The sequence below is a fragment of the Rhododendron vialii genome, chromosome 6a (genome assembly GCF_030253575.1).
Source record: "Rhododendron vialii isolate Sample 1 chromosome 6a, ASM3025357v1".
Taxonomy (NCBI): domain Eukaryota; kingdom Viridiplantae; phylum Streptophyta; class Magnoliopsida; order Ericales; family Ericaceae; genus Rhododendron; species Rhododendron vialii.
Window position 1 is genome coordinate 21,847,329 of NC_080562.1, and position 25,016 is coordinate 21,872,344.

The 25,016-nt window shown below is 37.4% G+C and overlaps 1 long non-coding RNA gene across 1 annotated transcript; it reads right to left on the reverse strand.

Moving 5' to 3' along the window:
• Nucleotides 1–5,040: 5,040 nt before the first annotated feature.
• On the reverse strand, nucleotides 5,041–20,217 carry LOC131329035 (uncharacterized). Its single transcript, XR_009200603.1, has 4 exons — nucleotides 20,089–20,217; nucleotides 9,213–9,280; nucleotides 6,104–6,178; nucleotides 5,041–6,011 (listed from the first exon to the last, which is right to left on the reverse strand). It is a non-coding gene; the product is annotated as an uncharacterized LOC131329035 (long non-coding RNA).
• Nucleotides 20,218–25,016: the final 4,799 nt, after the last annotated feature.

The window sequence follows — 25,016 nt, forward strand, 5'->3', positions numbered from 1 at the left end:
CTAGGTGTGGAGGCGAAGATACTCTGACTCCTACAAATTGGATCTTCTCTCGTTCTGGACTACGGAGCTCGACACATTTGTTAGTACAGTCGATTGTGGCGTGGTTGGCAGCGAACCAATCCATACCAAAAATTGCGTCAAAATGATTCATCTCAAGGGGTATCAGATTAGCATGCAAACATATATCGTCAAAACGCACATCGCAACTCCTATAAACTGTCGTGCAAACTACTCCTTTACTCATTGGTTGTGAGACTAACAAGTCGTAACCGAGGGGTTTTGCTATCTTGAATATTTTTGTGGCGAGTTGTGGTAAATTAAATGAGTGTGTTGAACTGGAGTCAATTAGAGCATAGGCTGGTATCGAACAAATTGATACATTACCTGCTACAACTTCTTTAGTGTTTCGTGGGTCTCCTGGCATAAGAGCAAATGCCTTCCCTTGCCTTTGTCTGCCATCGTTTCGTTGCTCGGGAGTTGCTTGTCCTTGCCTCTGCCCCATTGTTTGTCCCAAGTTTTGCACATTGAACATTGCCGGCCTAGGATTAGGGCAGTCTTTTCTTAGATGTCCTACTTTACCACAGTTGAAACATCCACCTGTTGTCCTCATACAAATGCCTGAGTGGGGTTTCCCGCATGTTGCACATAATGGCAAGTTGTTGGTTGGTTTCCCAACTTCACTTCCAGTATTTTGCTTCTTAAAGCTTCCTTCTCCAGATTTCTTTCCACTATTGAACTTTTGGCGCTTTCGTTTCTCAAGGAACCTTTTGGACTCCTCATTCTCTTGCTCAACTAACAGGGCTCGATCAACAACTTCTGCATAGGTTGGAAGCCTCATCGGGCGTACCTCCTTTCGAATTTCAGGTTTCAGGCCATCCTCAAATTTACGGGCCTTTCAATTTTTTGTTGCTACCATATGAGGAGCATACTCGGCCAAATTAGTAAATTCAGCTTCATATTCTGACACGATTTTCTGGCCCTTCTGCTTGAGTTGTTGAAACTTGGTACACTTGGCATCTTGTAATGACTGCGGAACATACTTTTCTCGAAACACCACTAAAAATCGAGTCCAGACCATTCTCGGTTCCACTTCCTCCTTCATTGTCCTCCAACGGTGTGCTTCGCCCTCCAGTTGGTAACTGGCTAAACCCACCTTTTGGGTCTCGCTACAACGCATCACCTTGAAAATCTTTTTGATGGACTCTATCCAAGCGTTGGCTCGAGTAGGGTCCATACCACTGGTGAATGTTGGCGGCTTCAATTTTAAGAATTCTCTTATATTTAGCTCCTCCACTGGTGGAACTAGGATGAATCCATTTTGCTGATTGTGATTCGGATTCTCTGCTGACTGTTTTTCGGGTGATTGGCGTGAAACTCCTTCTACAGATTGGTTTAGCGGAGGTTGAGGGGTTTGTTGTTGTCGCTGATTTTGTAGTACCTCAATGATTAATCGCTCGAGGCGATCTAAGCGGGTATTTTCTGTCTCAGGTTGCTCAACGTCTGCCATGGCTTACTCTACAATTTATTATAAAAGTTTAGTCCTCATGATTAGCGATAAACTAAATCAATGCAACTTATAGCCTTTCTCTAGTGTCGCCACCAACAACTATTTTCCTTTTAAAGGAAACAGCAAGAAACAAACATATATGAATTAACACTGAAGTTAATCCAACTATTAAGAGTACATAAGGTAATATTTCTAGAATTGCAAACAGTTATTTATTTTTATTCCAAGAAACCCTAAGTCAGGTATCTAGTCCATAGCTATAAAGCTAAAAATCGTATTTTTCCCTTTCTTTTTTTACCTCACCTATTATAAATTAACCATTGCTCTGATACCAACTCTGTCACGACCCAAATCTAGCGGATTTGAATATCGTAACCGGCCAGTGAGTTTGTCTCATCAAAGGCCTCTATTGCTCTCTTTTCTTTTCCTTTTTTTTTTTTCAAAAAGAAATAACCATAACATTTATGGAAGCCTTCTCTAATAATCAACAATCACTATTTATTCATTATGCTAAGATCAACATAGGCTACACTCTTCTCTTATTCATTACATAATCATAACATAAGCTTAATAACATTGTTACTCGGCCCGCCCTTCTAATCCTGATTACCTGAAAAAGGAAAGATTTCAACAACATAAGCCACTGCTTGTGTGAGATTATGAATTACCAGAGTTACATGAGCTACCATGGAATTCTTTTTATCAAAGAAAAATATGAATCATAAATTCAATTTTTCATGGCTTGAACTGTAACCAAAACCATAACTTCAGTTTTTCATGGCTTAAACTGTAACCAATATCATAATCAAAACCATATACACGATATACCTTCCAACGATTACCGCCGGTAATGAGGGAGCGACCCCCAATACGTATACAGTGAATTGATCAATTCAAACGGACACCCGGCTGTGCCACTTTCCATTCCGCCCTTATTATGCCATTCCTACCAGTATCTTTAACGTCCCCTAGATTCAAGGACAATGTTTCGATGTATCGGTAATACTTTTCCATGTACTGTTCAAAACATCATAACTCCATGGTATATTTGCTACAAAATAATTCATATGTTCAATAAAAATACTTTTTTAAGTCAAAAATATAATTTTACGAAAATTCATGTAACAGGGATAATTCATAACTTACCTTTCGTTCCGCCAAACTTGGCTTATGATTAACTACTTCGAATGACTCATACTTATTTCTTTTCCTCTTCTTTCCTCCTCTTTTCTTTCTTTCCTTACCTTTCTCTCTTTCTTTTCTCTATTTTCTTGGTGGAGTGTGTGGTGTGATGTGTTTGTGGTGAGTGGAAAGAATGTGAAAGGGCATGCCTATTTATATTAATGAAAGAAGATTCTAGATCATATCAAATCAAATCTTAGATCATAATCTTATAATATCTAAATATAATCTTATATTATCCAATAATATCTAATCAAATCTTATATAATCTAACAATATCTTATAATATCTTTCCAAATCTATATGTTATCTAACAAAATCCAACTATAATCTTATCATATCTTGCAAGATTTAGTGTATCTAGAAGGATCTTGCATAATCTTTCATTATCTAAAATCTAGGGATATTCTAATAGGATTTGATCCGATTCGCCCTATAATGAGATGTCGCCTCTTTCCGGATTAATTCTTTCGGTTCGTGGGGACAATGTTAACAGGGTTAGAGCAATAACGTTTTATAAATTGACACATATGCAGAAAATAAGTCACAAACAATTTACTTCCTAAATTCTAACGGTAAGCGGCCCGTTAAATGATTATCCTCTTACTTTTTCCTTATTCTTTTTCGTTCTAAGAAGTTAGGGTGTTACAAAAAGTGAAAAGTGACAGTTTTGAAACGTCATCTATGGGGTTGTCATTATTTAATGTTATGCTGGAAAAAATTTTGGAAAAGGGAAAAATTCTTAGACAAGAGTGGGGAATGAGCACTTGTATTACACTAGCTTGAACTCAAATTTTTTTGGGCGAAATGGCTAGAATCCATCCATATTTATATTATTCCATGGAAAATTCAAGTCTTACAGCATTCCCATTATAATAAACAAATGGATGTAGATAAGCAAATTTAACAACAATGCTAAAAAAACACCACACATTGTAATAAGCAAAGTTACAAATCTTTTAGCAATAACCAAATTCCACCTATTCCATAACTAAACCTAACAACTTTTACAAATAACCAAAACTCAATAATCAAATTCAAAACTCAATAACTCAAAAACTCAAAAATACCCCACATTGAAATCGTCTCATCGAGATAAATAATTTGGTGTGGTCGGGTGTGTGATTGAAACTTGTTTGTGATTGGACAAATGTGCATTGTGTATTATGGGGATTTTTTTGGTTAGAGGTGCAAAAATAACCAACTTGGAGGTAAAGGTTGTTAAGTTTGATTATGGACTAAATGGATAATTAAATTCTGAAGTGACACATTTTGATTATTGGTTTTGATTATTAGCATTGTGGATGCTCTAAAGATACTTTCATACAATATGATACTTTAAGTGAAAATATCTAGATATTTCATAAGGATATTCTAGAGCTTTTAAAAGCCAAATATTCTAGACCTTCTATAGACAAACATATTTATCTCTTTAATAATTTCTTTCAACTTTGAACTTGTCAATTGAGCTTCACATTAGCTTTATTTTATTGGGCCAAAATGCTAAATCTAGTTTATGCTCCAACAAATCAATAATACCTCAAAATTATACGTTTTGCATGAATATTATACCTCTCCTAGTCAGTCAAGTACTACCTAAGCTTCTTGATTTCATGCGTACGTATATCCCTTTCTTCGCAATGGCATGCATGCATATATCCCTTGACCCTAATGCCAATAGGAAGACTATGAAAGCGTTAGTAGCTTATTGCAGAATTATTTGAATTTGTGAAAAGATAACATTTGAGAAGCTGCTGGTAGAAGGGACTCAACTTATTTAATTTTTGTGTATCCTTATTAGTAATGTGTGAGTCTTTGATGAGGGTTTTTTTTTTTTTTTTTTCTCTTTTTGAAGTGTTTCGCAAAAACCGTTGATGTGTTAATTATGTGTAAGCATATCGTCTATTGTGTATTTGCTTGACTTTAACAATTGGATTATATGATGATTTTTGCGGCTATAACTTACTTAACGTGCAATAGATTGTGCATTTAGCATGTATCCCCCAATGATTGGGGACACCTTGTTCTAGTGTATTAAACGCACCACAAGTACACAATGTTGCGTTAAAACAAGAAACAATATATGTGTACTAGAGTTTGCCCGTGCCTGAAGGCATGCACAACGCAACGCGTTTTGAATACAACTAAAATAAATTGTGAAACTATTGACCACCCCCCGCCAACGGAACTGATTTATACGGGAAGATTTTTTCTTAAATTAGGATCAAACATTTTTTTCTTACCCTTTAATTTGTTTAGTTCACAAAAAAAAACACACACACACACACACACACACACCAAAAAAATTGAAATTGATCAACCGATAAACAAAAATATTTCTTACCCTTTTGCTTAGTTTACAATCTGCCTTGCACTAATTTTATACATGGAATTTTATTACTTTCTATCTTTCAATAACAAAAAAGAGGTGGGATAGGAAAAGTTAGAGAAGATTTTGCCTTGCTTCGGAGAGAGAGAATGCTAAGGTTTCAAAAATTTCTTCCCTTTCTTATTTCAAAATCCGGCTCTTTTTTTGGCAATGAAATTTTATTGCTTTCTATCTTTCCATAACTAAAGAGATTACTTCCCTTTCTTATTTCAAAATCCGGCTCTTTTCTTGGCAATAAAATTTTATTGCTTTCTATCTTTCCATAACAAAAGAGAGTTGGAATAGGAAATGTTAGAGAAGATTGAAAAGTTGGATTTTCCAGCCCTAGGACTCTTCTCAGCTGTAGAATTTATGAGGGATAAGTTTTGGCTGTTAGATATATATATGATTCAAATACTGAGTTGTTTTATTATATAGATATATATTAGTGGCCGGTTCTATGGACACTTGAAATGACACTCTTTGTTTAGGAGTCCCAGCAACTGATCGGAGCCGTTCAATTTGTTTAAAAAAATCTTTTTTAAGGAGTTTTGTTAAAAAATCAACTCATTCGAATATCGATAAGGCTTTGATCGGTAAACTGTCAAAGTTAAATAGATATAAATACTGATCAAGGTTTTACCGATATCCCAAACTCATTCCATTTATTAAACGGGCTTAAAAACTCAATCTAGCCCTAAATCTCAGATCCTTGAAAATGTGAGCTGGGTTGAGAGGGTTGGGCGGGTTAGCAGGCCCGTGTACCAACAGGTGTGAGTTCTGAGATATAATAAGGGGTGTAAATAGAATTTCTCGTCCTTGGATTGGACCCATGGCATGGACATGGAGTATTGCTATTGATAGACAAAAAACACATTCGGGGAGAAAAGAAGACAAAAAATATTGGTGAGGTTTAGCAGCTGACTAAAGACTTCGCCCCAAAGATGAGACTAGCTAGGAAAGTTGCATGCCCATTTGTCTCCTTTTTTTTTCTTTTTTTTTGGTAAGTAAAAAAAGACTTTGAATGATGGGCACGAGTACTGAACTCATGACCTTCACACATTTGTCTCTTGTACAATAGTACATCCGAAGCTTCTTCAAATCCCGTCCCAAACCACTTCCTGGGAAAATGAAAGAAGATCAGAAGAATATTAGGGGTCCAGGTTAGGCTAGGGTTTCCATTCCCATTCCATCGGAGGTTGAATGGCGAGCTTGGGACCCTCAGATAGAGGAGGGGAGCACAACGAGGGAGAAGGAAAAGGTAATAGCTTACTACACCATGTACATACATAACTACGGGCTGGCAGAATCTATCATAGACTCATTTAAGTACGCGATAAATTACTATAAGGATGAAAATTAGAGTTGTCGTATTATCATGATTCATGGAGTTTCAGATTTGCATTTGCATCATTTTGATTTGACCCAAAAAATAAAAATGAAGAAAGCCGAATAAGCAATGCTCTCTGATGCGTATAGAGTCTTGCGCATAATTGCCACTATATCTTTAGTTAGAAACGAGTAGGATCTTTTCACTGACCACACAATTTAGCACGCGATGTAGTATTATATTTTGCAAAGTAGATTTACTGTCACAATGCAAGGATATTCACCCGGACGATGCTCTTATTTGTTAAGAAGAAAAATTGCAAATATTTAGATGGCTAAATCTACCATCCGCCCAAAGGGCTGATTATTAGTGGGTCCCTTAGCTTTCAAATTGTGTACCTATTAACAAAATGATGAAAATAGCCCTCCCCTCCCTTTGAATAACAAAAGTTTAGCATGTTGGTGACTTCTGCCACAAAAGCACGTCGATTGTTCCCAAATAAGTACTAATTTATATATACAACAATTCAAATACAACTTTCATATATATCTTTTTGATCGAAACTCATAATTTTTTTTAAAAAGTTAAAAACTGTTTTTTTGACTTATTTTTTAGAAAATGATTTTGCCACTTCCTTTTTTGTTAACACCACTCCATTGCAAGTGTATTTTTGGTGCAAAAATACACTTGCAATGGAGTGACGTTAACAAAAAAGGGAGTGGCAAAATCAGCAGCCTATTTTTTTTTTGTCTTTATTCTTTTTTTTTTTTGCATTTTTTATTTTGCCTCAATTTATTAATTCGTGTCAACGAGAGGAATCGAAAAGATAAAAAAATATTGATCAAAACTCTTAGTTTTTTTAAAAAAGACAAACTATCCTTTGGACTTATTTTGTCTTTTTCTAAAAAATTATAATATTTGATAATTTTTTTCCTCTCGCTAAGACGAACTAATAAGTCATAAAAGTTTGATGCAAAACTACGCATACTGAATGTTTTTGTTGGTGGGTCTTCAACGCAATTGAAGAAAGTATCAAACAAATGTCTTTTTTGTTTACAGTATCGTCTTATATGAACTTTTTTCAACATCGGTCCATATTTTTATATTTTTTCGATTCGTCTCGTCGAGACCAACGATTAACCCCAAAAATTACGACGAAAACTAAACAAAAAATGAAAAATACCAAAATAACATCGCGTTATTAAGGTTTGCTTCCTCGTAAAGTCTCATATTCGAAATCTTAAAGGTGCTATCAATTCTTTTAGGGCCAATTCATACAAAACAGTTGCTCCAACTTTATTTAGGCTCCACACAAGTGAACGGTAGAATCGAGATTCCAAAATTAATTGAGATACGAGTAAGTTTGTTTGGACACCAGAGTTATTAAAGGAAAAAATAGCCGTGAATTTTTTTTCCAACAGGAAGTAGCCGTGCCCGTGAATTTGTAAGAGCAAAAGGTAGTTATGGGTTGTTAAGGGCAAAATAGGTATTTTAGACAAAATAGAAAGTACTCATACATCTGACAAAGTAGAACACTCACGCCCTGTTTGGATGGAGGAGATGAAGGGGGATATGTGAGCCCCCCTGATTTGTACTCTGGGTGTCGACCAAATTCGGTGTTTGGTTAAGATTTTTGGAAGGTAGAGATAAATACTGCAGAGGTTTCATGTCCGGCTGAAGCTGGATTTGTGAAGGGGAGCTCAGACCCTGTCGTTGGCAAATCCGGGAGGTTTTGAGACGGTTTCACCCCTCCAAATCCCCATTTGGTTTATCTATTCTCATCTCATTTAACAGAGAGAGAGAAGACAAACAGAGAGATCGAAGACAGAGGAGAGGTGAAGGAGTGGTACCTCGAAGAGAACATCGGCGTCGGAGAAGAAGGAGGTTGACGATCGTCGGCGTTGGAGTAATCGGACCAGGAGTGGGCGAGGACCGTGCGACCCTGGCTTGGTTTTGTCAAGTGGAGGCTGGAGGAAGGGGTTGGCGGGAGTGAGGGAGGCGGAGGCGGTGGTAGTGGATCTGTGGGTGGGGGGTTTTATTTTGGGAAATGAGGAGTGAAAGTAATCTGTGTATATCTACACCCCTTTACATATACACATGTAATTTTTTCTAATGCATGCTGATTTTTCCATTTTTTCACTTACTAATTACTATATTTGTAATTTTTCGGGTAAAAAATATGATTTCAACATTTTGTAGTTTTCATTAAAAAAACATTTTGTATTCTAAAATGAAATTATTTTTTTCTAATATTAAAGATAAATATCAATTATTCTAATTAGTATAAAATAAACCAATCTTGACTTATTGAGCATTAAAAAATCAAAGTGGGGGCAATTAAGTCATTCAACATCTAATTCCATCATATCCACCTTTCATATCCTCCTTCTCAAAAAACTATCCAAACACATCATTACAAATCCACCTTTCTTAAGAGGTGGGGCCACCCTTCTTAACATATCACCCCTTATTACTTATCCACCATCAAATCCACCCTCATTCTATATCCACCCAAAACAAATCCTCCATCCAAACGGGCCGTCAAGTATGGTACTAGAAGAAACAAACATGTGACATGTGGATTTATATTATAAAAAAATAAATATTGCTATTCTCCATCGTCCATCCATGGGTGGTCCATATTGGGTAAAGTTGGAGGACTATTTTGGTCATTTACCGTTTAGTTGAAGCCTTCAGCTTTTATTCTGACACACTGCAAAAAGTACTGTCCATTATGCCATGAATCTCACGCCGCTCATCCGCCTCCTGGGCGGACTATAGAAGGACCCTATTTAGATAAGCAGAAGATTCGAACTAAAGAGTACCACGATTGATCATCAATCCCTCAACCCTCCACCATTCTGTAAGATTCTTGATGGAACAGCAAACCGAGCTGAAAAGGAACGGGAGAGATCTTCAAGGTTTTCCCACATCAAGCCCTCATCGAAATTTTGGGCATGCGTATGGATTAAGTGATAGTATTATGGTTAGTTGAGCTTCAATAGATGTTGAAAAACTTCTCTTCTCTTTCCTGATCTTCCTCCACAAAAGTCTCCAAATATTGGACAGACACGAAATGGGTATAAACACAAAGTAGGTTAGGATCGAGAGAGTGAGAGAACACAAGACACAAGATATATTATTAGAGAACACTAAACTCTGGCTTGGATATTACACTGGATAAAGTCCTCATTTTATAGGCTTAAGAAGGAGGTACATCACTCATACAAATAGTACCCATACATAATTAGTTCGTACTACAACCTGCCACACTACTGTTGCTAGTCCATATTAACTGGAAGAACCAATTATTGGTACACCAGAACTTCACCTCATATTATTGTACTTACTATTCACAAGATGTGGCTTCGCCCATTCCAAAAAGGAATGACTATTACTATTCTACAGTACAAACCAATAATACAAAACAGTACAAACCAAGAATTTACACCACATAAAAGAGACAGCTGTCATGAGCACATGGTTGTTATTCTGGATCATCTGAACCACTTTCTCCAGAATAGTCTTCAATTCTGTCGGTCAAGTAATACTGTTCCAAAAGATAGCGGATATTTTGGCTTCATTCTTCCGGATAAGTATCATTGAATTTCCAGTTTGCAGATTCATAATGGAGGAGAGATGAGGAAACATCTGCAGGTATTAATCCATGAAGTGAACACAGTGTTTGAGTCATGACAAGATAATTTCCACTGTCAATTTGGATTCTCTGAGACTCTGGATATGCAGAAAGGAATATAGTGTGATACTCCTTTTGCCAAGTGATAGAACTATCTGGATTAGGAAGACATCTATTGTTGCGACTTGTCCAAAAAGCAAATTGAAGATCCCACCTGCACTATTGGGGATTTGTCTGATCATCTGTTGCCAGTAGGATATGCTTCCGAAGAGTAAGAGAAATTTCAAAAAGAAATCTTCTGGAGGATGGATTTGATTGAATGCCGCATGAGCCAGATAAACCAAGACTGCTGATTTATTAAAACAGACACTTATAGTATAAACATCTACTAAGTACCATAAAAGGAGGTAGGTCTCTTTTTTGAAATAAAAAATATGGTGGTCATATATTTCAAACTGGGTGAGAAAGGGATAGACCAGATGGAAAGGTAGACCTCCTATGGGATCTTTATCAAGACCATACTTAAAAATGCAGAGATGTTGAAGGTTTTGACACATTTGGACACACTTGGAAAGAAGGATTAACTCTAAAATGTGACACTGAAGGCGGACAGAAAGATTAATTGGGTGGAAACAGGAAATCATTGGGAAACAACCATGAACAAATGAATGTGGTTTTGTTTTTGAAAACTGATTGATTTCTTTTTTAAGTCTTGACAAAAAATCTGGAAGGACATTTATTTTTCCTTTTATGTGAACAATATTAAAACTCCAATTGGAAAATTAATTTGCCCATCTGAGCAACTGTGCCTTTGGAAGGTGCTTCTGTTTGAATTTGAGCGTGCTGGAAAAACTCATCATATTAGTCTCAATTAGAAAATGATGACCGATTAAATGAAATTCAAACTTCTCAATGCTCCTTTTAATTGCCAGAATTTCTTTATAAGTAGAGTGGTAATGAAGTTCTGCTGGAGAGAATGCATCACTCTTGTATCCACAAATTCTGCGCTTTTGTTCTAAATTTTCTTCCAAAAGAACTGCTCCCCAATATAGATCAGAGGCATCTGTCTAAAGGACTCTCTTCCCATCTGAAGGTATGGTTAATGGAGAAAAAGTTTTGGCTATGGCTTTGAGGTCTTTGACAGCTTTGGTACACAAAGGGCTGACCAATGAGAAGGGATTTTCTTTAATAAAGCTGAGAGAGAAGTATGGTATTGGGCAAGGTTGGGAATGAAATTAGCTATATAGTTAACAATTCCAAGGAACTGTTGAACTTGTTTGACCATGAGATTTTCATCTGAAAAATGGTCAAGCTGAGAGCCAATGTGAGGCTGGAGAGAATATTGACCTTTAGAGATATGCATCCCTAAAAAATCAATTTCTAGTTGAGGAAGAAGCATTTTTTTCTCTGAGAGCATGATACCATGGGTTTGGACTAGGGAATGGAAAGTTTGTAGTAAGATAGCATGAAACTCAATATCTGGAGAAAATAGTATGATGTCATCAATGTAGACTAGTGCTGAGGATAAGATGGGAGCAAATATCCGAATCATGGCATTTTGAAATAAAGATGGAGCTATTTTCAATCCAAAAGGCATAACTGACCACTGGAAATGGTAATCTGGAATGCAAAAACCTATTTTGGGACGATCATCTAGATGGATGCCCAACTGCCAAAAACCTGCTTTCAAGTCAAACTTTGAGAAAATTTGAGCTTTAGGCAAGTTTGCAAAAAGAACACTTCGCCGAGGAAGAGGGAACTTGTTATCCTGCAGAAAATGATTCAGAGGCTGGTAATTGATAACCAGGCGAAGTTTTCCTCTTATCTGCTCTATCCTTTTATTTACGTAAAATGCTTCACATGCCCACTGAAAGGTTGTGGGCTCGATCAAACCTTCTGACTAAAGTTGTTGGAGCTCTTGGAGAGTAAGCTGGTAGTGTTCTGGGTTCATTTCATGATGGATAGCTTTGGTGGGGTTAATGTCTTCATTTTTTCTTAAAAGAAAGAGAAATGAAGAAATCTGAATTTTTCCATAAAGGGTTGGAACATTTGGTGAGGAATTGGGAATGAGATTCAGCATAGGAAGTTTAGATTATGGCTTCTTTGATGGAGGAGAAATTTTCTATGAAAAAGAGATTTGGTTGGGTGGTCTAGGGTAACAGATAATTTTTGTACATCAAACATTTTTTGAGCCAAGAGACTTTGCCGAGATTTTGGAGAATATCATAGCCTAACAATAAATCTTTTCCTGGGAGATCAGAACCATAGACTTGGTGTTTTATGGTGTATCCTGGAAAAAGTTGGATGGTAATAGGCTTACTGATCAGAGTGAAGACAAAAGTTTCTCCATTGGCTGCTGTAAATGGTCTAAAACACGATTGCCAATAGGGCCTGGGGAGGATTGCTGGGTTGAGAATGGAGGTTGTTGCACCAGTATCAAAGAAAGCAATAACTGGTATAGGTTTCTCATATTTTCCAAGCAAGATTTTGACATTGGCTAAGGGTTGAACTATCATGATGTTTGAGAACTCAAATGTTTGGATTTCATAGGGGAATGAGTCAGAATCATCAAAAGAATCATCTAATTCTGATGAATCATTTGAATCATCAAAAGTGAATGCAAGGATTGCTTCAGCTGTTGCTTCATCATCAATAGAGAACAGAGATTCGATATCAGCATCGTCAAGATCATTACCAATGAGAGCTAAAGAATTTACCATTTTGTCCCTTACTGCTTTATTTGGACACTGTTTGGCATAGTGCCCTTTCTTTCTGTATATGTAGCAGCGATCAGACTTTCGTTGCCCTCTGAACTTTTTCTTTTTGAAAAATTTCCATTTTTTCTGACGTAAGAACTTGCCAAATTTTGAAAACTTTTGAAACTTGCCCGGAGATTGGAACTTCCATTTCTGAAAGTGTTTGAACTTCCAATAGGAAGGACGGCAAGTGCACTCTTGTCTTTGCACTTTATAGATAGGTCTGGTCGGTCACACGCTTTGCCAAGAAGTTTTCCATGTTCTTCAAGAGTTCTGAGAAATTTCTGATGATTGCACAGTTTTTCCAAGGCAATCAAAGAGTGCTGGTAAATACCACCAAGAGATGTTGCATTCAGCGTTAATCCTTTTGTTTGAAGTAACCTTGTTGTCTCATTTCCCAATGGTTCAGGAAGAAAATTGAGAAAAGCTTGTTTGAGGTTAACATCATCCATGCCGTTGAGAAGATAAAATCTTTGAGACATACGGTCATAATGAGTCTCCAAATCTTTTCTTTTGAATGAGCAACACTTCATGCTGAGATATTTTTCTCGAACATACTCTTTTGTGTTGTTATGGTCTCCAAGAAACTCAATATGCAGGACTGAGATAAATTGATCAAGGGTTGGCAGTTGTTTAAGTTGTAGTTGTCGATACTCACCAAGAGCCAAGTACCATTGACGAAGACAGCCAAGAAATTTTGTTGTACACTTAGTAATGACAATGCTCAGTGTAGCATTTGGGGAAAGCATAGCAGCAGTGCACCAAGCATGAATCTCATAAAGCTTATTCAACCATTTTGACGGGGGAACGTTATCAAAGGAGAAACCTTGGGTATGGATGTTGGAATGTGAGAAGGAATCAAAGGTTGAAATTTCTGGAGGTGTATCAAACTCGGGACCTTCTTCAGTAATAAGATCTTCAACATGTTCCTCTGGAGAATTTTCTGGGTTCATTATGAAAACATGAGGAACTGGGATAGAGTCAATAGATTCAATATCCGAATCAAACTCAATGGTTGGTTCAGGAGATGGGGTTTCTGGTATAGTGGCTATGGTATGTAGGAGAGTGAAAATTGAATTTTTGGAAGGGCTAGAAGTTGACTAAACCATTAACTAAGGTAACTTTGAATTTAGATCGGATGGTTTAGAAGGAGTGGAGGTAGTAGGAATAGAGGTAGATGCAGATGGTGGAGACGGAATTGTTGGAGGTTGGATAGGTTTTATCTGAGGCTTTGGGAAAGGATGTTTTGGTGGAAATGGTCTTTTTGCTAGAGGAAGGAAAGTTGATGAGCTTCCAAAGATGGAGCTTGACTCACCAAATTCTAAGGTAGGATTTATAGGTAAGGGTTGAGACATTTGAGAATATATCCAAACAAACTTTGTTGAGAGGAAGATGTGAACATGTCAAATGGGCTTTTTTGCTGAGAATACTGCTGAGCTTGGAAAGATTGAAGTTGATTCCTTAGATGCTTCATTTCAGCATCCTTTTGGTAAAAAGCTGCTGAAAATGCTTGGTTGGCGTATGCCATCTGAAGGAGTTCCTGGTGAACATTTTGAATTTTCTGCTGCAAATATCTGATAAGAAGTTCCAAAGATGATAACTTCTTATGGACAACATTCTCTAAATTTTGCTGAGTTAGCAATTCTCTGAAGAATTTTGTTTTGGGCTAAAGAATTTGTTGACTATCAATTTATTGCTGCTTCTGCTGCTGACACCGCTTTGGTGCTACCATCAGGAAGAATGGTAGTATGGTCTGGAATTTTATGCCGGTGGGTCGTCCTTTCTTGAGAATTATGAAATTCCAGAGGAGTGAAATCTGCTTCAGTCCAAGGAGAGGATGAGGTGAACATAAAACACCCACTTGGTTGACTTGAAGAACCATCATCAGATGGAGGTTGAGGAGGAGGAGGAGGTGGAGATTTACAAGGAGTGGGGGGCAACGGAGAACATAGTGGACATGGATTTTCAAAGTCCTCTTCATCTTTTAGAAGACTGTCTTCTAGACACTCATCACAGTCACAGGCATCAAAATAACAATGACCTGTTTCTGAATTTTTGAAATAGAAGACTGGAAGGCCACTGGGTTGGAAGTATTTAATTGGAGGGCCAGGTCGAGAACCATCTACAAACATGTCAATTCTCGAGGGAAAAATAACAAGATGGGTGGAGGATGAGGCAGAGACTTCTTTTTGGGAATGAAATCTCCACTGTACCATTAGGTTTTGGGATGAAAGTTAGATTTAAGGATTGAACTGGCATAGGCTTTTGTTGGTTTTTCTCATAAGCTGTAACCCAAGACTTTGGGAGAAGCTTGAGAAGCTCAGGACGGGAAATCTGACGTGGAACATGAACACAGAAAGCTTGATGAGGTGCGTTGACAGTTACAAAAAGTGTTTCATCTGTGGAGGAAGGTAATGACATGTCTAAGGAATGATTTTGAAGGCGATAGGTCATTTGATAGTGAAGGGTTGCTGCATATGTGGTAGAAATTTGAGAGGCACCACCAATTTGAACTTGCACCTTCAGAGCTGTTAGTAGATGAAGATCTGCTAGTGGCATGTTGAAATTAGGGTAAAAGGTAAAGACCACAGTTCCAGCATTTAACGTGGTTTGAACTATAGCAATACATGCGTGCTGGTACTGTATAAACCTGGTGTTTACCAGAGCAAGTCTGGAAGTAACAGGTAAACCTTTTCTGCCGTGGAAAGTGACAGCCAGTCTGATTGCTCTAAAGTGAAGATGAGTAAATCCTTGTTGTTGCCAAAGGCAAGAAAAATCAACTGAAATTTCCAAGGGTAAAAGTTGTTCAGCTTCTGTAGCTGCTATGATACATTAATCAAATTTGAAGGCTTGGACATACTCTTTTACGGAGGTTGGACGCTTTGTGGAAAAGAGTTATGTGATAATCTTTTTTATAGAGGTCTGTGGTCTTACAAAGGCATTATATGGGTTTAGGAAATGAAGATCAGTAAGGGGGAACCTTACTATCATCAGGTAGATATTCAAACTCATACAAGTACTCAAGATTAGAAGAAGAAGCTGAGGAATTTCTACAAGTGGATGATCGTGAAGGAACTAAAGAGGAGGTAGCAGAGGAATAGGTGGAAAACAAATGATTCATTTTTTTTTATGGATAAAAGTCCGGATTCTTCGTTTCCTCATACAACAAATCTTTTTCTTTTTCAATGTGAAATCTTTTAACCAATTTTGATTAATAAAATTTTGTATACTAGGGTAGATAAACCGAGACACATTGTTCCAAAGTCAAAGTCTCAAGTTACTTTTAACCCACTGATACAAAATTCTTTAATCAGAATAGTTAATGAAGTTTCTGATGTAGAGGATCCTTTAAAAGGCAACTACAGAGCATACGCTTTAATTTTTCTTCTTAAAAAAGATTTGAAGTAATTTTGGAAAAGAAGTTCCCAGAAGGGGTTTAAGCTAGAATGAATAACATTGGCTCTGATACCAAATTGGACAGACACGAAGTGGGTATAAACAGAAAGTAGGTTAGGATCGAGAGAGTGAGAAAACACAAGACACAGGATATATTATTAGAGAACACTGAACTCTGGCTTGGATATTACACTGGGTAAAGTCCTCCTTTTATAGGTGTAAGAGAGAGGTACATCACTCATACAAATAGTACTCATACATAATTAGTTTGTACTACAACCTGCCACACTACTGTTGCTAGTCCATATTACCTGGAAGAACCAATTATTGGTATACCAGAACTTGTGAATAGTAAAGTACAATAATATGAGGTGAAGTTCTGGTGTACCAATAATTATTCACAAGTTCTGGCGTACCAATAATTGGTTCTTCCAGGTAATATGGACTAGCAACAGTAGTGTGGCAGGTTGTAATACAAACTAATTATGTATGGGTACTATTTGTATGAGTGATGTACCTCCTCCTTACACCTAAAAAAGGAGGACTTTACCCAGTGTAATATCCAAGCCAGAGTTCAGTGTTCTCTAATAATATATCTTGTGTTTTGTGTTCTCTCACTCTCTCGATCCTAACCTACTTCATGTTTGTACCCACTTCGCGTCTGTCCAATTTAATATATCATGTGTCTTGTGTTCTCTCACTCTCTCGATCCTAACCTACTTCGTGTTTGTACTCACTTCGTGTCTGTCCAAACCATTGATCCGCTATTGACAGGCAAGTTAAATGGCACACACCTTGTACCGTAGTTGCTCGCAAAGAAAGTTGGGCCATATCCGGCGTGAGTACTGTGGTCTAAGTTGCACAAACTTACGACATCCATGGCTCTGTGTGTGTGTGTGAGAGAGAGAGAGAGAGAGAGAGAGAGAGAGAGAGAGAGAGTTTTGTTGGAGGATCTAAGAGTTTCTCTAGTTGGTCTTTTATGGCAAGAGTGTAAATGCATGCACTGGGCTACATATATTAAACACTTTGCCAATATTATGCAATCTGAATTTCTGCCGTCCAAAAAAATGTAATATTAACCAATCTAAATTTTGGCGCCCAACGGACCAGAATGAAGAGATTGAGCAGAAGCAGGCAGCAGCAACAAAAAGGAAGGAGAAAAGGAGCAAGCAAAAGAAGAATCGCAAGGCAGCAGTGGCGGGAGGCTGGACGAACCAGAAGATCTACATTTTCTCCGAGGTGCTGAAAGAGGAAGTACTCAAACTGGAACTGCATGTTTGCGCAGTAAATTCTACTTCACTTTTTGCCGTAACCAAGTACGTTGCACTTGGGTCGAAACTATATGCTATCGGTGGAGCTCATTACCGCAGTGATTGCGGATACTCTTGGTCTTCATCTGTGACCTCACCAAAAAGAAGGTAGGAGGAGGTGGTGAGCGTAAGTGGAAGAAGGGAGTGATCTTGACAACAATTAAGCCTAATCTGATGGTTGTAGCAGTAGAGGGGAAAATCTATGCTCTGGCTTGGTATGCGCTGCCTAATCCTCCCTTTCTGTCATTCTAAAGAAGAAGTCATGGCCCTGTGTTGCTTTCTCACACTGTTATTGATAACACCATCTATGTGCAAGTGGAAAATCCAAAAGTGCGATTGGGGGAAGAGTTGGAACAGTTGTGCACGTACAATGTTACTGAACGAGAATGGAAATACCATAAACGTGGTGCTGCTGTGTATGGCAATCCTAAAGGGGGTATTCTAAAATATCACTTTTGGTTTAGGAGGGCAGATGTTGGGTGGATGAAAAGCTGTACTCCTGTTACGTTGCTGCCTCTGGGTTTTTAGAAGTGTATGCTCATCATTTAACTGCTAAGAGGGTGAAGGTAGTTGAAAATATGTAAGGAAAAACCAGTTTGGCCGCCTCCAGCACCATCCATGATGACAATTCCCTATATTGGGATGTTATATGACCCTAGGCATAGTTGTTATGGAGTTCCCTTTATCTTGTGGCTCACCTCGGGAGCCAAATGTTGCTTGTGGTCTGTTCCTATTACAAGCCCCCCGCCTAGGTTTCCTCATAGTTGGCGCCTAGTCTACACATGCTTGCTAAAGCTCATGATGGATCATGCTATGATCGTGAAACAGGACTACTACAAAATCAGCCTCCATTCCTTCTCTTTTCGTGGATGGTCAACGAGGTTAGTTGTTCATTCCCTTAGATTTCTCTTGTTTTTCCTTGTACATGCTCTACTTTCTTCTTTTCTTTGGTTCCTCTTTTTAGTAGGTATTATGTATTTGAGTTGGCTATTTATACCTATTCCTTTTTGTTTTAAGGCATTTAAAACTTTTAAGGTTTGCCTATTTATGTTGGAACGTGTTCATCATTCAATTTGATGATAATGAACTTGCATAATAAAATGATCAGTTACTTTGTTTTTTTTTTTTTTTTTTTGAACGGCAAAAAATAATTTTATTAAACTTTGAAAGTCCAAAGACTAATAGGACAAGGAGAACGGCATCATATCCCTAAGAACAATCCTATACCCAATCTGAGACATAATTCCTTGATTAGCAAGATACCAACCAAGAAAGACACTCAATGGAATAAGACCAAGCACCTAAAAGGCCTAAAGCCTGGATAAGATGGGACAAGCCCAAACAAATAAGATCAAAACACCTAAGAGGCCTAAAAGCCCAGATAATTGAGACAAGCCCAAATACATTAAAGTCCAAAGCAAACCTTATCTACTACCCAAACAGCCATAGCCACCCCACCACAGTAACCCCAACTGCAGAACCCAACTGTCGCCGTCCCTCCGCCAATCTTCCGGCCAACACCCAACCAGCAGCTAGAAGCGCAGATACAAGATCGGGGTACCCCGAACAGAGTACACGAAGCACGGCAGAGACAGCTCCTAAAAAACATTTAAAAAAAGTCAGTGGTTCTTGTATTGATATGAAATTTTTTCATACGTCTGGCATATAATAAAACTATTAGATTTCGTTCTATGAATGTATATCTATAGAAGGGATTTCTGTAGGAACTGAGTTTCTCTACATGTATTTGGAACTAATGGCCAATGATAGATAAATAATGCATTGCTTCTTCTAATTCAAGTAGTTTCGTTTTCATGTAGGAATACTAGAACTAGTTGGTTTGGGAAGTTGCCAATGTCTACATAAGGTGACATAATATAATGTCGTGTATTGCTCCCAATTCTAGGGAGATCTGTTGGTTACAGAAAAAGAAAAAAAAACAGCGCTTTTGATGCCTTTTGGCTTTGTGTGATGTCCAAGGGACTGTAGGAGTGATTCCAATGTTCTGCCTCTTTTTATCTTTCTTTTAGTCTTCTGCACCTAAAACTGCACCAATGTGCATGTGTGTTGTCCATCGGCCTTAAACAGCCTTGATATTACCATCTGAAACCTTGGGCGGAGGATATTTCCATTGGGGGTGACAAATCCGCTTTAAAAGGTAGCAATCTACTAAGAACCTCACTCCCTTGTGGTTTTGCATGTGCGGCTGATGGGGGTGATTAATAACATCATATACTCTTATCAACCAATCCTGCTTATCCCGTCTTGGTTTGAACACACTAAGTGACCATCCAATTAAATAAAAGCATAACCAACGTATAGCCAATACCACCGATCCCCTATGTACCAGCCAACACAGGATTTTCCTTGATGATAAAATCAGATAAATAAAAAAAACAACACTTAATCCTTGCTTTTCTCGATAATCTAGTTCTTGAGGAAAGGTTAAAGTGTGTATCGAAGACTGGCAAACCTATTATACTAATTTTTATTACATCCTTGTCATGAGCGAAGATGAATTTATTGCATCCACATCCATTTTAGATTAATGTAGGTTTGCATGAACATTTTCTGGTTAGTGTAGTGGGAGGTGTGATGATACCCGTTGCAACAGTGATCCAGGTAGAATAAGGTCTCAAATACGTTTCTCTTGGGGCATCTTTCTACACGCACATCCAAATTGTACAGTTGTCAATTTCCATGTACAAAAATAGTCGTTTTTCAGCCTGCAGTTCACATAAAATGTAATTGCAACTTTAGTTGAAACTTTAGAAGTAGTCATTATGACTCTATACAGAACCACAACAAACAAATGACCAACAATAGTTAAGTGAAAGTGATGCAGCGCAGCCTCCTTTTACGAAACTATTTGCAAGAAGAGATCATGAACTTGCTTATGTTAAAGATTCTCTCTTTGAAATATAAACACAAATGGGTATGAACTAGAGGTACTCCCTCTTCAAACACACGACAATGAGAAAATTCTCAATTTTTCTTTAATTCAATAACAACTCACTTAGCCCTACGGCTTACAACTTATTATATAGGAAAAAACCATAACCCTAATTGATTCTTCTGAAAAGGAAGCAGAATCAATTAATGAACAAAAAATACCAAAAACAAAAAATTCTACTTTGACTAGGAAATCAAATACTAGAAAGAAATGTAAGGTTGCCAAAACAGGAGGCAACTAAAACGGAATTTCCTAACAAAATAATAAACTCAAAATAATGCGTAATTAATTTATATTCTTCATATTTCTGTTCTGCATCATTCTCCTCGTCTTGAAGAAACTCGTCCTCAAGTTTATATAGTTGAGTATGCCGAACCTTGTCTGCATCAAACTTGTATTTCAAATTGATTTTTGCGAACCCAACATGTAAAAAAAAGTCTTGATAATTTGAAGGAATGATTTCCCTTAACAAAACAAATTCACCTCCCTCCTAGATCGGAACACAATGATGCTTGTATGTAGTGTCTTCAATAAATTCCCAAAATGGATTAATAAATTCAGTTTTCAATAACACTAACATTGTAACAATTTTTTTTTGCAAAATTTTTTTATTTTCTCCTTCTGTAATTTTCTCCACCGATTCTTCATCAAAAACTGGTGGCTTACTCCAATCTACAATTGGATCCGGAATAATATTTGATGTGAATGGCCACTCAATAGTAGCTTCATTCACCATTGTCCCCTCCCCCCTCGTCTGATGATTATCAGTCAAAGATTTGGTGATAGAAACATCATCCAACACCTTCTCCTCTTTCGAAAACAAAGGTTGAACTGGACGATGGCGAGGTGGGATTGCAACTTCAAAAGCCTCCATGCGTTGGGTAAGCAACCCAATCGCCACCAAGACTTATTGCAACCTTTCCTCCATTCGAGCATCTCGAGCAACCTCATCTCGCTCATAGACTTTATTAACACTAGCTGTATGACCTCCTCTTCCACCTCGACCTCCAAAATGTCCTCTGGCCATAGTCAGGATTGGAACGAGAGCTCTGATACCAACTGATGCAACGCAGCCTCCTTTTACGAAACTATTTGCAAGAAAAGATCACGAACTTGCTTATGTTAAAGATTCTCTCTTTGAAACATAAACACAAATGGGTATGAACTAGAGATACTCCCTCTTCGAACACACGACAATGAGAAAACTCTCAATTTTTTCTTTAATTCAATAACAACTCACTTAGCCCTATGGCTTACAACTTATTATATAGGAAAAAACCCTAACCCTAATTGATTCGTCTGAAAAGGAAGCAGAATCAATTAATGAACAAAAAATACCAAAAACAAAAAATTCTACTTTGACTAGGAAATCAAATACTAGAAAGAAATATAAGGTTGCCAAAACAGGAGGCAACTAAAACGAAATTTCCTAACAAAATAATAAACTCAAAATAATGCGTAATTAATTTATATTCTTCATATTTCTGTTCTGCATCAGAAAGTGAACGGCACTAATGTAAGATAGATTTCCATTTACATATCTCTTTCTACTGCCTAGTCAACCTCTCCATATCCTTGTCATTTAATAGAACTGTAGAAATGATTCTGAAATTACTACATAAATGAAATGCTCATGAGGTGATACTACGGAAATTTTACGCTCCAAGAAGTTGCTCATGGTTTCTGGAAACAACACAAATAGATCTCTCTCGAATTCATATATTGTTTTTCCAAGCTACAAAATAAAAAAGGTGAAAGTACATAAACACACTCTCAACTATCACTTTTTCTTGTAAACACCCCCTCATATTTAAAAGCGTCCATGGAGATCCCCTCAACTACTCCCATCACCCAAGTGACATGTCACGTCCTCGATTTTAAACATAAATATATAAATCATTTCGATAAAAGATACTCGCATAAGGTAGATAATACCCAAAATGAGTTTTTCACCTGCTTAATTACAAACGAAGTCCCCAAGTTTTGAGAAATACATCCTTGGCACCATGGCCCAAATTAATTAAGTATAAGTACGAACAAGTCATTAAATTACAAATGATTTAGACAAAAGAAATCAAGACGGATTAGTTACAGAATCATCTTTAACAAAAGTAGGTGATTTACAAAGATGATTAAATAACTAGACTTCGCTAGCTTCCAAAAATGTATTCCACACTGAGCATTGGATGCAATGCAAGCTATTGCCCAGTACTAGGACCTGAAAAGAAGAATTTTGTTGAGCTATACTAGCCCAGTAGAAAATTCTCTACTCAAGTTATATGTAAATGCGATGAAACATGCAACAAGAATGATTGATTTGCAATAAACGGACAAGAGATGCAAAGAGGCATCACAATGAACCGAAGGACTACGATTACGGGATGCTATAGCTATTCCTAACCAATTCATACATCAAGCTAAAAGCAACATTTAAACTCATATCGATCTAATAGACTACAACAACTGTTCAACTATTTAATAACATTTCGAACGAATGCCACATCAACTTCCTTAACTCATATCATTCATCATGGACCTCATTTCATAAAACTTTCCTTTTTGATTTCCAAAACAATTTTAGGGAAAACTCAAGACCACTTCGGGTCGAACTCCGTTGATTCGAGCTTGAATGCCGGAGTCCGTTAATTTGTGCCCAAATACCTGATCCGTTGATTCACTCAAGAATACCGGAGGATTTTTGATAAAAATCCTCTTTTTAAAATCCAAATTTCTTTCTTTAAGAAAACCTTGATAAAACCAACATTTCATTCTCCTTTTCGACAACCACAATCTCAAGCAACAAACAATCCAAACATCAACATCGACTTCTGAAGTCAATCAAAATTCTCTTCATCATGCGAGACATTCAACTGTATTACCACCCCTTGCGTCACATTGAATTCTCTCCACCTAGGTTTCCGCATTACCACTCATTACGTTGCGGGCCCTCTAGAGTCTCCGCATTACCACACCTTGCGTTGCAGGACCCTCAATTCAGAATTCACAACTCACGTAAACATAAAAGCATTATCAATCAGTATATAAGCTAACATCATTTTTCAAGTTCACATTTGTTCATGCATCATCAACAATGTATTACAAACTCATAAGCATATCCCATTGCACATTGATAAATACTTTAAATTCACGTTATTCCTAATCAACCTTACAGTACATTCCCCTCCTAACGACACTAATATTATACTCTAATGAGTGCCAAGAGACAAGATCGAACAACGAGCCATTGGGACACAAGCAATCATACTCGAGAGTGACTTAAACATGTTCTAACCATATAGGGAGCCATAACACGGAACGAAAACGATGTTAGGAGTAGCTACAGACATTGGCAGATTGACACATCTCTACTCAAATGGTCATAACTTTCTGTGTACTAAGACTTTTAAGGCGATTCTAGTGGCAATAGAAATCCGACTTCAAGACCTTCGATTCGACATAAAGTTTGTATGAAACGGACATCGGACGAGAAAGTTATGGCTGTTCAAAATTGAGCGCAAACCCAGAAAACGAGACAGATTCATGACCAGATTTCTAAAATCTACCATTAATTCAATTCTCAACGGTTTTGGGTGATTCCAGCGGCATTAGAACGGGCTCTAACTCTATTCTATTTCATATGAAGAAATAAAAATTTATTTCCGAACTTAAGATGACAAAAAACCCCCATAAATAGTGACCGATTCTGCAGAATTTCGAAAATGAAAAGAACAACCTCAAACAACGGAGCAAGGCACGATCTAGCTACATAATCACCACATAAACGCATAACAAGAGTAAGAAATCCCTACCTAAATGGGTTTTAAGCAAAACCCTAGGTCTACCAAGAGCAATAAGCTTGAATCCTTCAAAGACAAGCTTCACCCAAGTTTGGATACAAGATCTAGAGCAAATAAAGCCCAAAAACATGAATAACAAGCAAAGATCAACAAATAATCGAGAGGAGAGAGAGAAAAACATGATAAAGCTTCAAGGAATGAGAACAAGAACACAAAACTAACCACTGGTTCACCAAATGCAAGAATCTTGTGATTTTGAGGAAGAAAGCCCTTGAATCTTGAAGATTTAAGGTTGAAATCAAGAGTCTTGGGTGAGATTGGAGTTGGGTAGGTGAGAGGAGGTGTTTTCATGTCTGGTTCAAGGGTTTTGGGTGTGAAAAATGATAAAGAGAGGTATTTATAGTAAGCTGTCATGCATGCTGAAAAATCAGAAATTTTGCATGATGTACCGGTACCGTGGAATGACAATACCGGTACAGGTACCCAGAAATTTTAGCATTTCACAATTTCTGGCCATGATGTACCTGTATTGGAAAAATCTGTACCTGTACATCTTGGACAGATTTGAAATTTTTGCCAACGTTCAACAAATCAAACCCCGATTGCTACCAACACTTCCACACATTATTACAACATCAAAACTCGTAGTTCAACTATTCTTCGAATGTCCAATACACAACGGTAGTCGTATCCAAATAACCTCATTAATAAACATATAATTTAAAGTAAATGCGATCTTTTACATATTAAACGATTAAAGAAAAATAGAAAAACAATTAC